Genomic DNA, 14,475 nt, shown 5'->3' with positions numbered 1-14,475 from the left:
TACAAAACATAACAATAGTTTCTTCTCCAAAACTTCAAAATTCAAACTTTTTTCCTCCTTTCTAATGTATTATAAGGAAAAAATACATAAAGTTTCAGATCCACAAATTTTGGTATCAAAACTAAAAAATATTTACAATATATGAGATTTTAATTTACAAAATATAATTAAGATCCTATCCTTTTATTTATTTGTATTTTTATTTAACACATAACATTGGTCAAAGTATCTTGTGAAACTGTTGCACATATCTCCTGCCATTCTTCTCAAAAAAGGATGAGTCATAACTATGTTGTAGGATCTAGAACTATTCACCGAATTTTAGGATCATACACCATCATTTCCATCGCAGACTTATAGACATCCTTTGTAGCCATCCACGATATATAATGAATCTCCAAAATTTCCTGAAACTATGTAGTTATCCTGTGTAATTGTTTTACTTCTTTAAAGGCTCTTTTCTCTTACATTGACCCATATTTTCTTCCCTCATTTAGCTAGAAAAACTTTTATGACATATTACGATAAATTATCAAAAATAAACTGGTTGTCAAAAATATGAAGTGAAGTGTGCCAAAATATTGAATTAGAATTAGGGTTTTTTCATCTAAATTAGTGTTTTGTATAATTCCTTGCCATTGAGGTAAATTGGTCACTCTTCCATAGCTTTTGCAACTTGAGAATGGAGGTTTAACATGTCTTCCCTTATTTTCATCCTTCTGGTAGCTTTTTGTATGGTTTTGCTAGCTTTTAAAGTTTCTTTCCCTTTACTGCATGCATACTCTATTTTCTTCTGTTTGGTGGCATTGTTTCTCCTCTTTGAAACCTTCAAACTTTGTTCATTTTCGTCGATAGTCACCATCTCCTTGAGCTTCGAGTTGATATTTTCCTTTAAACTCAATATTAGTTTATTTGTAGGATGAGTATGGGGTTTTCCACAGTAAACCATAGGGTCTTTTTCTATTTATTCATCCCTTGTTTCCATTTTCTGTTTCCCTTTTCAATTTTTGTTGTTATATGTTTTACCTCCTCTTTTTCTATCATTAGCTTATGTTGTCTTATTATCATCCTCTCATCAACCCTGTCTTCTAGTTCCTTTATAGGGTTCTCAATATGTTATTCAAAAAGGATATGACTAGGCTCTCCCTTTGTTTCCCGAGGTAGTCTTTTGATAGAAACTTTAGTTCTAACTCTCCTTTGTCTTCTGGGTGTAGGGTGTCTCATGTCTCTTTGTCTCAATTGCTCCACCCGCTTGTTAAACTCATGAATATATAGTATATTTATCATTCAGTGATGATAAATTTCATGAGGTAGTAGCTTTTGTTTGGTTCTAACTTTGGTAGACATCTTTAGTAGACTTTGACAAAGAAAATAGGGCAAATTCATTTTAGTGAAACATACTAAATGACACAAAAAACTCGTGATACAAATAAGCTTTAGAGTACCTTCCTTCACAGGTGGGGAAGAGTTTCACAGTCCTGAGGGAGTTATACCATTCAAGCTTCAACATGTTTTCGGATACTCCCAGGTTCTAGGCTTGGTTCTAACAATCCTCCTTCTAGAAAATGTTTAAGTCCACTTTTTGTAGTCTATAATTTTAAACCATGTTTTGCCCTTAGTAGGTAAACTCGTTGCCTCCATAATGGATTCCTCGGTGACTGGAAACTCTATTGTTTTTATTCGTGTTTTATTTCCATAAAAAGAATGTTTAAATTCATGACACCAACTCAATTTGTGTCCAGTGAAGAACTAGAATACTAATTCCTAGCCAACATTTCAGAACAAAGACAACAATTCTAGTAAACCTCAAAATATATTCAATCCGACTCAAAACATTTCACATGGTCTGATCTTACAATATTGCAAATTTTTCTGACACTAAAAATACTTCCACAACCTTGAATCCTCTTAGCCAGATGATGCAAACCCTTCTAGAACCTTTCTACGCACTACAAATAATTTTCTAGGTTTGCTGGAAATTACCGTTTAGGGCAAACTCAACATTTTTAGCGTTTATGTTTAGGCTTCTTTATTAGGCTTCGAAATGTATCTAGATGTCACACCAATGATGCAAAGTGATAGGAATTTGTAAAAAAATACTTAGGCACTTAAAATGATAGGGATTGTAGCTTGAAAACCTAAGCTTTATTGTTTTTAGTGAGCACTACGAAAATATTTTGTAGCACATCGCGACAAAAATATTTCGTAGTGTGATCTATAGGCTTACGATGGGCTAATTTCACTGCAAACAACTTAGGGAAATATTTGGGTTAGGTTAAATTACTTTTTTTGACATGTCCCTAGGCTTACATAGAGATTTACACAAAGAATTTTGATAGGCCCTTACACCCCTTGCACAATTGACTGAAAATCATAACCTACGAACCTAAAGGAATGTTAAAACGTGGCACTAACATAACCCATTCCTAATGACAATGTGTCATACTCTCCAAATTTATCATTGATAAGGCATGCACACTCATCACTCTAAGGGTTTTACATCCTCCCCCAATCAAAAAGTAATGACGAACTTTAGAAGACAGAATTGAGTTGTGATTTTGAAGCCTAGAAGAAGGAATGGAGTTGTCTACGAGATATATATGCCTATGTCTACACCTCAGTTATTTGTGGTAGGAGTAGATAATCCTTTTGATATTCCTATGGTACAAGAGTATCGAACATGACACCTTCTTAGGGTACATTAGGTATCGATACATAGGGATCTAGGTGGACCAAGAGGTTTTATGCAAAGTTAAAGAAGAAAAGCTTGAGAGCAATCGTCTTACCCTGGAATTTTCATGTAACTTGCGATGCCTATTTTGGTCACTTGGGTGGTGCTTTACTAATTACAATAGAGGGTTCTATATAGAAAATACATTAAATAAATAAATAAATTATAGAAAATTTTCTTTCAAGGAGGTTACTATGTAATGTCCCATATTATTGTTATTTATTTAAGAACAATACGGGTGTTACATACTACCCCATCCAATGAACTTCATTTGTAATTTGAATTTAATAATGTAAATTATAACTCATTTATTTACTTTTCCATATCTTCTAAACGACTATTGTAATTAGGATAAGGGCCACCCAAGTGATCACAATAGTACTAAAATTTACATGGAAAAGCCATAAAAAGCGTGATTAATCTCAAGCTCTTCTTCCATAAATTTGGATTAAGGTTTATATATATATTATTTTATTTTATTTATTTATTTATTTATTATTTTATTTTTTTTCTTCTGTCGAGAACGCCAAGGCTCAAGCCCTCATCTACATCAAGGAATACATCTATTTTGGTGCTCATGTATCCTAGGAAATCTGAAAAGGTTGACATAATAACATGACAAAGCAATAAGGTATAGCCCTAGTAATCAAATTATAACACACAACTCTGTCCCTTATTTGAGACTTCAACATGAGAACTCCAATTTTAGTCACTTAACCTTCTCAAGATAGTCTCATATCCAACCGAGAATTATTCATAGAAAAAAGGAACACTATCATAAGTATTTGATTGAGTTTCTAGGAAATCCATATGGTGTTACATATTCTCCTTTGTAGGTATGGCCCCCCATGACGTCACAAAATAAACCAACCCCCTTTTCCTCATTGGTTGATTTCCTATGAATCACCACCTCACGTCATGCATTATTTATATATTCATAACATCATAATTTCATAGAACATAATCTGAATATGAGCTCTTTCATATCATCATGAGAACATAATGCCATTTTTATCACAAGATCTTGAATAGTAAGGAACCACATGATCACACATGAAATCATTAACATATCACCATAAACACTTTGCACAATTTCCACACACACACACACACACACACACACATATCATTACATAAACCTAATAAATGAAACCACATATTAATATACCTCATAGCATTAAATAAGAAATATGATATATATATCTAAGCACATATGACATGGATAGAAACAAAACATCATGATTCATAAGCAAAAATCAAATTCATTATTGTGCATAACAAAGGAATATCAGTTATTAGATTTAATGCAATAATGTCATTTAACATCCATATAGGAACTAGGCTAGATCATGAATACTATGAGAGCCATGTTTTCATCAAGATATAAATTTATTTCCATAATGATTTTCTATTCTTCCTGTTAGCTTTGCTATGCCAGAGGATCCATGGTGGCTGTTGAAATCCTCAAATTATGGCCAAAAACCTCCCTCCGATCAAGAAATTGCAAGAGGAAAGTCCTTGAAGGGGCGGAAATACATTATCGGGAGGCACAATTACTCTAAAATCATTAACAAAATCAAAAAACAGGCTTAAGGATCCGCTGTAATCTCAGCCGTTGAATCTGGCTGATTTGCGGTCCAAATCGCGTCGGCATATCGCTTTCAAAGGGGCAGGGCCTGTTGCATATATATGATCCGATCTGACGGGACAGACCCGATGGTGGTGTTAATTCCTTTTCATAAAATATCGGGTCCGCAGCGACTGGAGCACAAGACTTCACCAATGAGCGCTCACCAATGGGCCAGACCCGACGGCCTTACAACGCTGCACTTTATATTATTTCGGGTCTGTGGCGATCACCAATATTGCTATCAGCAATGACAAGGGGGCGGCCTTTAACTTATGTTATATGGCGATGCGATGGGCTGGACCCGATAACAATACAGTGCTCCAGTTCATAATATTTCAGGTCCGCGCCTGTCGCGATTTCAATGCATTTTGTGTATTCTCTTTATATAAAGTAAATACAAAGGGAGGCCTTGGCAGGTGCATGCTGCGATGAAGTCCGGACCCGATAGGGTCTGTGAATTAAAATATATATTTTTCAGGTCAGGCAGAGGCATTTTTCCAATATTTCATTATATTTTCAAATATGAGGAAAAGCAAGGGATCGGTGGTATCAGCCCATATTACGATCAGCTGATCGCAATCGGGAAGATCAAGGGGGCACTACCTTTATATGTATATCTGCACATTGCGAAAGGGCCCGGACTCGATGTGATTCAAAACTAAAATGTATAATCCTTCTCGTCTGCCAAGGCCCATTTTCAATGTATTTTCATGTATTTTCGTTGTAGATCAATATTGCAGCATTTCCTATACAACGAAAAATAGTTCTTATTAAGCATTTTCAAGAGTCACAAAGGCCTCAATAGCCATTTTATATCCCCGAAAGGACGAAGCTGGACAGTGTTCAGTGCTCAGCGCAGTTATCTTTCAACCACCACATTCAACAAGCAGTATGGCCGAGTGGAAAGAGTATGTGCTTCTAGCAATTCAGTGCATCTATCAGTCATGGACTTCGTCCATATTTCACGCCACCTGCCCAAGGAGGACTGCAGAGCACCAGAGGGTCATATCCATTTAAAGCATAGTCAGATTTGTATCAAAGCCCATTTCCAAGTGTAAATGTGGTTGGTGACCATTTATGGGCTCCTCCATGCATAACCAGCAGAGCAATTTTGTAAGCAAACTCTATATATTCCCAAAACAGAGATGTAATCAGTGGATGAGTGTTAGATGAAGAGAACCCTGTTGTAAGGTTCAACTTCTGGAGACTGTAATTACTTTGTAACCTGCAGTGTCTGGTTTTCATTTCTAGCTAATAAAAGCTTCTTTTGTTGTTTATTGCTCACTTTCCACTTCTCTTTCCTATTCCAGGATGTGCATGTTTCCATTTGTTCTATTGCTGTGAATGTTTAGCATCAGAGGGGATGTCATCCCACCTCTGTGTTCGAATTTAGCATGTATCATAGAACATGTGTGAAGGTTTCTGTTGTTTAATTCATAATAGAGCTGTCATCTTGTCTGTGCATTAGAAACTAGATTTACAGACCTCTTAACTGGTTGCAGCCGGCCATCACAGGGTCCTGTGCATCTGCTGGTGTGGTCAGTCTTCTCCATTATCACCTTATCCTCAAACTGTGAGTAATAGGTGGTTAAACGCCTTGTAGTTTGGGGGTGTTCACCCATGTCTGGGGTAAATCATAGTAGAAGTGGTTATCTGGCTTGAATTTGCCACATTTGTTCCATTCATCCACCATTTATCCAACTCTAAACTGTTGAATTTTTAATGTTCCTGAGCATCATTGATATACAACCTAGGTGAGTTTCTTGGGGTGATAACATTAAATGGCGTCGTTGCCGGGGAGAGGAGAATCGAAGCTCAGCTTCCCTGGGAGACGACACAGCTTCAAGATTTGATGACAGACAAGGCTTGAACACAGATTTTGGTTGTAATCATCTATCTGGTGACTCCACTGGAGGAAGGCCATCCTTTGGAGACTCCACATTGAAGTTCTGGCGCAGTTCGTGAAGTTTGCTCAGAGAAATCTTCAGTAATCACTAGCTGGCCAGTGCCTGATCCTGAGAAGATCGTTAATCGAAGAAAATATTGCAGAAGGAGCAGCAGGGTCAGGTAAGCCTTAAAGAAGTTTATGTATCTCTGCTGTTGAAGTATTTCCTTCAGAGATTCATTCAGCTCCTTTCCCCATTCATTTCCCTTTCAGACCTCAGTTGAAAGAAGCATCCATGCTATCTATCGTTTTCCTCTGTCTCTCCATCCTCTTTATTGATTCATATCACTCAGTTTACCAGTATCTTTTGACCTTACCTCAGTCATGGCAGGCCAGTAAGCCCTTTCAAAGATAGAACGAATAGTTGCTGCTAGGTATGCACTTTTGGTCTTGCCTACCCCTTTGAATGCCATGCCTGTAGGAGATTATATCGAATATATGCCTAAGTTTACTGGTGTAGAAGGAGTATCGGCTGAAGAGCACCTCGAATATTTTTATTGTTACACTGATAATCTTCATATCAATGAAGAGGATGTTTGGATGAGGGTTTTTGTTCAAAACCTAGATGGGGAGGCTAGAAAATGGCTTAGAGATTTAACCCCTAGGTCCATTGCAGACATTGATGCTTTAGATGATGTATTTTTAAAGCGCTGGGGAAATAATAAAGATCTGCTCTTCTATCATGATGAATTTGGGAACTTGCAAAGAGAATATGGTGAGTTGCTGTCTGATTTCAATATCAGATTTAATCATTTGTACAGCAGAATGCCAGTAGAAATTAAACCTACCCCTTCTTCTGCCATGCTCACATATGCTAATGCCTTCGATTCTCAGTTCTGCCTACTGTTAAGAGAAAGGAGATGTGCTTCTTTGGCTGATATGCAAGCTGCAGCCTTTGAAGTAGAAGCCAATACTATGGCTGCAAGAAGACTTAAAGGTGATGATGAATGCAGAAGTCGGGGAGGTGAATCCTAATCATCCTCAGAGCCTGAGATTGATAAATTAGCTAGGATGATCGAGCTTTTGACCTCTGAAGTTTCCAAGTTGAGAGTTGAGCAGCGTTTTGAAGAAGCAGGAGCTCATTGTTCTATTTCTTTTCCAACTCCAAACCCATGTAGACGAACACATGAGCATGCGCAGATTTTGCAGAGAAGCATAGAGGTAAACAAAGATCAAAGGGTGAAAACCCTTTATCAAAATATAGTCATGGAAGAAGAGAATCCCGAAGAGGAGGAGGTCCATGTTTTGGAAGGTGCTCCTTTCTTAACAAGGGCTGCTTATGACGAAGCAATATCCAAAGTCACTGTTCAACAATTTTCCGTAACTGCAGAAGAACAAGTTGACCAGCAATGGCAGCCAACAGCAGATCCTTTCCCTCTTGAAGAATTTATGCCTGAAGCCAACTCATCTTTACATGGCTATGTAGATCTGCCAATTTGCCAGCCCACTTTTGTCCCCAATCTAGCGATTAAAAAGGGAGAGGAAAGCTCTCCATTATCATCTTTTGTTTCTTTGTATGCTCAGATGACAAGCCCTCATGGTTGCCCACTAAGCCCTGAAGCAGGCTATAACTCAATGCCCAAGGCTGAGATTGATCACCTCAGTCTTAATATTCTAATGCCTGCTCAGGAGGTCTCCACACAAATCGAAAGGGCAGCCATCCAGACAACAGAGGGAGAGGATGCGCAGTCATGGGAGTCCTCCTTGGATGAGGATTGTTCAAACAAAGTTTCAGGAGCGGAGGCTATTTCTGTATCCCCTGCACAAAAATTCAATGGTTCCTTTTTTATATTAGTGGAGCAGGCCGCAAAAGACACAGACTCGTACACTGCAGCCATGATTATCCAGCAGGTGTACAAAGGCTCCTCTGAAAAACGTCCAAGGAGGAAAACACACAGAAAGGGAATGAAGCACCGATCATCTCTACCTATTAAGCTCAAGTGTCCTAAACTGTTTGAGGTGGATGATCAAATAAATCCTGTCCTGCTGATATATGATGAACCAGGCTGAGAGCAGGAGAAACAATTTTGGTGGCCCAGCAAATGGGCAAATTTTGAAGTTTACATTTTCAGGCTTTTATGTTTGTAAATAGTTTTTTGTTCAGTTTTTATTGTATGCTTAGTTGACTCCATGCCCAATGGATACTAGGCAAGTGTTTTTCAAGCTGATTTTGTATGAAGGCATTGATCTACAGGTTCTTGAGACCTCACAGGGAGGATCTCATCCCCAGAAGGAGCCAGTGTTAGCTTTGCTATGCCAGAGGATCCATGGTGGCTGTTGAAATCCTCAAATTATGGCCAAAAACCTCCCTCCGATCAAGAAACTGCAAGAGGAAAGTCCTTGAAGGGGCGGAAATACATTATCGGGAGGCACAATTGCTCTAAAATCATTAACAAATTCAAAAAACAGGCTTAAGGATCTGCTGTAATCTCGTCCATTGGATCTGGCCGATCTGCGGTCCAGATCGCGTCAGCATATCGCTTTCAAAGGGGCAGGGCCTGTTGCATATATATGTTCCGATCTGACAGGCCGGACCCAATGGTGGTGTTAATTCCTTTCCATAAAATATCGGGTCCACAGCGACTGGAGCACAAGACTTCACCAATGAGCGCTCGCCGATGGGCCGGACCCGACGGCCTTACAACGCTGCACTTTATATTATTTCGGGTCCGCGGCGATCGCCGATATCGCTATCGGCAATGACAAGGGGGTGGGCTTTAACTTATGTTATATGGCGATGCGATGGGCCAAACCCGATAACAATACAGTGCTCCAGTTCATAATATTTCAGGTCCGCGCCCGTCGCGTTTTCAATGCATTTTGTGTATTCTCTTTATATAAAGGAAATACAAAGGGAGGCCTTGGCAGGTGCATGCTGCGATGAAGTCCGGACCTGATAGGGTCCGTGAATTAAAATATATATTTTTCAGGTCCGGCGGAGGCATTTTTCCAATATTTCATTATATTTTCAAATATGAGGAAAAGCAAGGGATCGGTGGTATCAGCCCATATCGCGATCAGCTGATCGCAATCGGGAAGATCAAGGGGGCACTACCTTTATATGTATATCTGCGCATTGCGAAAGGGCCCGGACCCGATGTGATTCAAAACTAAAATGTATAATCCTTCTCGTCCGCCAAGGCCCATTTTCAATGTATTTTCATGTATTTTCGTTGTAGATCAATATTGAATCATTTCCTATACAACGAAAAATAGTTCTTATTAAGCATTTTCAAGAGTCAGAAAGGCCTCAATAGCCATTTTATATCCCCAAAAGGACGAAGCTGGACAGTGTTCAGTGCTCAGCGTAGTTATCTTTCAACCACCACATTCAACAAGCAGTATGGCCGAGTGGAAAGAGTATGTGCTTCTAGCAATTCAGTGCATCTATCAGTCATGGACTTTGTACATATTTCATGCCACTTGCCCAAGGAGGACTGCAGAGCACCAGAGGGTCATATCCATTTAAAGCACAGTCACATTTGTATCAAACGCCATTTCCAAGTGTAAATGTGGTTGGTGACCATTTATGGGCTCCTCCACGCATAACCAGCAGAGCAATTTTGTAAGCAAACTCTATATATTCCCAAAACAGAGATGTAATCAGTGGATGAGTGTTAGATGAAGAGAAACCTATTGTAAGGTTCAACTTCTGGAGACTGTAATTACTTTGTAACCTGCAGCGTCTGGTTTTCATTTCCAGCTAATACAAGCTTCTTTTGTTGTTTATTGCTCACTTTCCACTTCTCTTTCTTGTTCCAGGTTGTGCCTGTTTCCATTTGTTCTATTGTTGTGAATGTTTAACATCAGAGGGGCTGTCATCCCACCTCTGTGTTTGAATTTAGCATGTATCATAGAACATGTGTGCAGGTTTCTGTTGTTTAATGCATAAGAGAGTTGTCATCCTGTTTGTGCATTAGAAACTAGATCTATAGACCTCTTAACTAGTTGTAGCTGGCCATCACAGGTTCCTGTGCATCTGCTGGTGTGGTCAGTCTTCTCCATTATCACCTTATCCTCAAACTGTGAGTAATAGGTGGTTAAAAGCCTTGTAGTCTGGGGGTGTTCACCCATGTCTGGGGTCAATCATAGTAGAAGTGGTTATCTGGCTTGAATATGCAGCATTTGTTCCATTTATCCACCATTTATCCAACTATAAACTGTTGAATTTTTAATGTTCCTGAGCATCACTGATATACAACCTAGGTGAGTTTCTTGGGGTGATAACACTTCCAACAATGAAGTTGATAATTTATTGGATATTTATAGTCATACTATCAATATTCTCATGGGTTTGTATACTTCCTTATTTAATTACACTATTAAACTTTGAAGTAAACCTCGTAATCTAGAACCCTAATCTCTAGTCATGTAATCTTTCTCTCTTAGAGAATTTTGTGGAAATTGAAAATCAATTACTGGTCTTACATGCCATAAATCATTAATATAAAATTTCAATTTTGAGCCTTATATATATTTTTATCATTATCCATGCTTTTTATATGACTTTACATCTTCTTCTTATACATTGTAGGAATGGTATGCCTAAATAGCATGTAAACACTAGGTCATCATTGTTTAATTATTTTTTCATTCTCAATGCACTTCGACTTCCACAAAGGGATTGTTAAGTCCCAATGATTTATCCATCACCTTGTAATTAGCATCAGTCTCTCTTTAGAAATATTTGTTCGTCTAATCACAATACCAACCAGATACCACTACAAATTGGACTAGGGATTTCTATCTTTCACTTTTGGGTTTTTCAAATACTATCTTTGGTTTAGAATTAGTACTATCAATGTCATCCATAAAAAAGTTATATATATTTTGTGTACATTGAAAATAAGTTTTTTTAATGTTAATGGAATAAACTTAATAAGTTGTTTTAAATTAACTATCACTATATCATCAATCCACTCATGAAACAATGAGCATAGATTGGTAAAGTATACCATCTATTTCTTTATTCTCACTTTGTTTGTTAGTTTGTGCATAATCCTTCTGATGATCTCATTATGGAGTTTCCATCAACCTTCCTTCTTACACTTCATGCTAGATTTTTTCTCATTAGTCTATATAGCATATCTGATTTTCTAAAAGGTTGTAAATTGTTATATTTGAACATTTAAAAGTGTAAACCTTTTTTTTAGTCCATCCTTATCCAATTTTGAGTGTTTTTATTTCAAAAATTCCTATCTTAAGACATTTAAAATATATACACCATCACCATGACCCTTATATCCTTATTTATCATTCATGTTTCTGAATCAACATATCAATATCTTGAAGAGAGTTTTCCATTTGAGAGATAACTAATGCATCTCTATCATCACACAAGTTACTAATAGGATTTATTACATTTCAGCTCATCCTAGCACACCAATTCTCTTCATTATGAATACACCCCAAGAAAGTTATGATGGGCCTAAAAGAATAGCAAGAAAGCTACCTTCCTTTGGTTCTTCTACTTTAATTATTAACTTAGGGTCATACAGACTTCAAGGTGTTATGTATTGTATTGAAACACACTTTCTCTATTTTCTCTAGATGCATCTAATGATGCCTATCTAATGTCCTTTTAGTTCTTACTTTCAATTCTCAACAAAAGAAATGTGTCTAAAGGAAGAAAATACTAAAGAACTTGAAAATCACTTCTATGAAACTAATTTGAAAGAATAAAAAATGATATTGGAGAGAAACTTTCATCCTAACCTTATCCTTCTAGCTTCAAGAAATGAAAAAAATAGTAAAGTCTATCCTACTGCAATGATTGGCTTATGGTTAAATAGAAAAGGTAACTTGAAATAGACAAACATAATCATACCATGAATCCTTTTATAAGCATTTATGTCCTAACATTTACGTCCATTATGAAGAAACATGAATCACTAACTAATATCCTTTAAAAGAATGAGGTTATGAATTAATATACTTGAAGTTATGCATTGCTATAGGAAAATTTTACAGGAATTTTAGCTGGCTAATTAAATGGACATCATGATTTTCTAATAAGAAATTCTTATCAAGAAGCCTAAAATATACATGTAAAAACATAAAAACTCACATAGGAAGGTAAATTGATTCACTATTGAATATAATTTTCATAATAACATGCAAACCTACCATTCACTAATCAATTGTAACAAAGAAGGAATGTTGAAAATAATAATAATGAAGAAAGCATGCAAATGAAACAAGATACGTGTCAAATTGTCCTTAGACCTCCTGTGAGTGGGAAATCCCCAAGGTGTTGAAATACCTCTAAGAAATCAACACTAGATAACTAGGAAATAGAACTACCTTATACAATTATTAAAATAAAATACATAAAGAGTTAAATAATTGATCACAAACGTCTAAATATAATTAATTTATGTGATATTATTACTTACATAAAGAAAGCATGGCTATATATGGTGACACTTAATTCCTCCTATTTAAAATAGGTGATCCTTCTACTAATTTTAAGGGATATAAAGGTGGTTCCAAGTCCTTTTGGTTCCCCCATATTGCTATGAGCATGAGGGGAAGAGTATACTTTGAAAAAGAGTGTATAAAAAGATTAATTGAAACTAAAATGCAAGTATTAAGGCCAACCATGTGGGAAAAAAGGAATTGTTTCATTTTAATTGGTTTAATCTATTCTAAAATCCTAACTAACTTGCAAGTTATCAGTGAGTGGGGAATATTATCATGAGTTTACTCCTTGCTAAACAATTAGAGGAATAATTCTACAAAATTTATAAAAATGGAAATCCACACAGGTTACTATCTAAGAATAATATGAGTTTCTTGACATACAAATAGAGAGTTTTTTTTTTGCTTTTTTTTTTTTTGTTTTTTTTTTTTTTTCGTTGTGGTTCATGAACACCCTGTTCAATGGGTGGTGCTACGTCTATGGAAAAATCTGGGTTGATCGACTCCGAAGGGAAGCTAGCCCTGCAGCCCACTAGCTAGGCCTGACCCCAAGGGCTTCACGGAGAATGGACCCTGTGACCTCTCTATGGCGAGGCACTGATTTTGACCAACTGAGCTAACCCTTGGGGGTTACAAATAGAGAGTTATATGATCCACACCTATGTTTTTTTGAAAGTCACATGGATTATTTGAATAATGTATAAATGAAAATCCCTCGAATATCAAACTACTTGATGGCCTTTATGTGTTAATGGAGATCTTCAGAAATTGTTAGGATGAAATTTAAAGAAAGAAAATAAGCCAACAAACAACACAGGAAAAGAAAATAGTGGTCACCAATATGTGTTATGGGGATTGTTGAAGAGATGTGCCAAATTACACTTGATTGACAGGTTTTTTCTACTTACACAAGGGCATGGAAATTGTTAGAATTGAAGATAAACATAACATAAATAAACAATGTTACATTCATTTTGAATCAGAGACCGGAGAATCCACAGTATGAACATTTTTATACCAACGTTTCAAATCCCAAGTGGGATCCATCATCAGGATTGAAGAATGATGATAAAAGAAGAGCAAATAAGGTTGCTGCTCTTCTTGTTATCCTCACTCTACATCTTTCGAGTAAAAGGATTTCACTCCAAGTATCCCCTCCTATAGGGACAAGATTTTGGATTTAAGAGATCTGTGGTTTGTATCTTTTGAATCATAGACCGGAGAATCCACAGTATGAACATTTTTATACCAACGTTTCAAATCCCAAGTGGGATCCATCATCAGGATTGAAGAATGATGATAAAAGAAGAGAAAATAAGGCTACTGCTTTTCTTGTTATCCTCACTCTACATCTTTCGAGTAAAAGGATTTCACTCCAAGTATCCCCTCCATATAGGGACAAGATTTTGGATTTAAGAGATCTGTGGTTTGTATCTTTTGAATCAGAGACCGGAGAATCCACAGTATGAACATTTTTATACCAACGTTTCAAATCCCAAGTGGGATCCATCATCAGGATTGAAGAATGATGATAAAAGAAGAGCAGATAAGGCTGCTGCTTTTCTTGTTATCCTCACTCTACATCTTTCGAGTAAAAGGATTTCACTCCAAGTATCCCCTCCGTATAGGGACAAGATTTTGGATTTAAGAGATCTGTGGTTTGTATCTTTTGAATCAGAGACCGGAGAATCCACAGTATGAACATTTTTATACCAACGTTTCAAATCCCAAGTGGGATCCATCATCAGG

This window comes from Pinus tabuliformis, chromosome 4_1 (genome assembly GCF_031772625.1).
Source record: "Pinus tabuliformis cultivar Carrire ecotype Pingquan chromosome 4_1, CPIR1, whole genome shotgun sequence".
NCBI lineage: Eukaryota > Viridiplantae > Streptophyta > Pinopsida > Pinales > Pinaceae > Pinus > Pinus tabuliformis.
Note: the sequence above shows the minus strand (reverse complement) of the source record.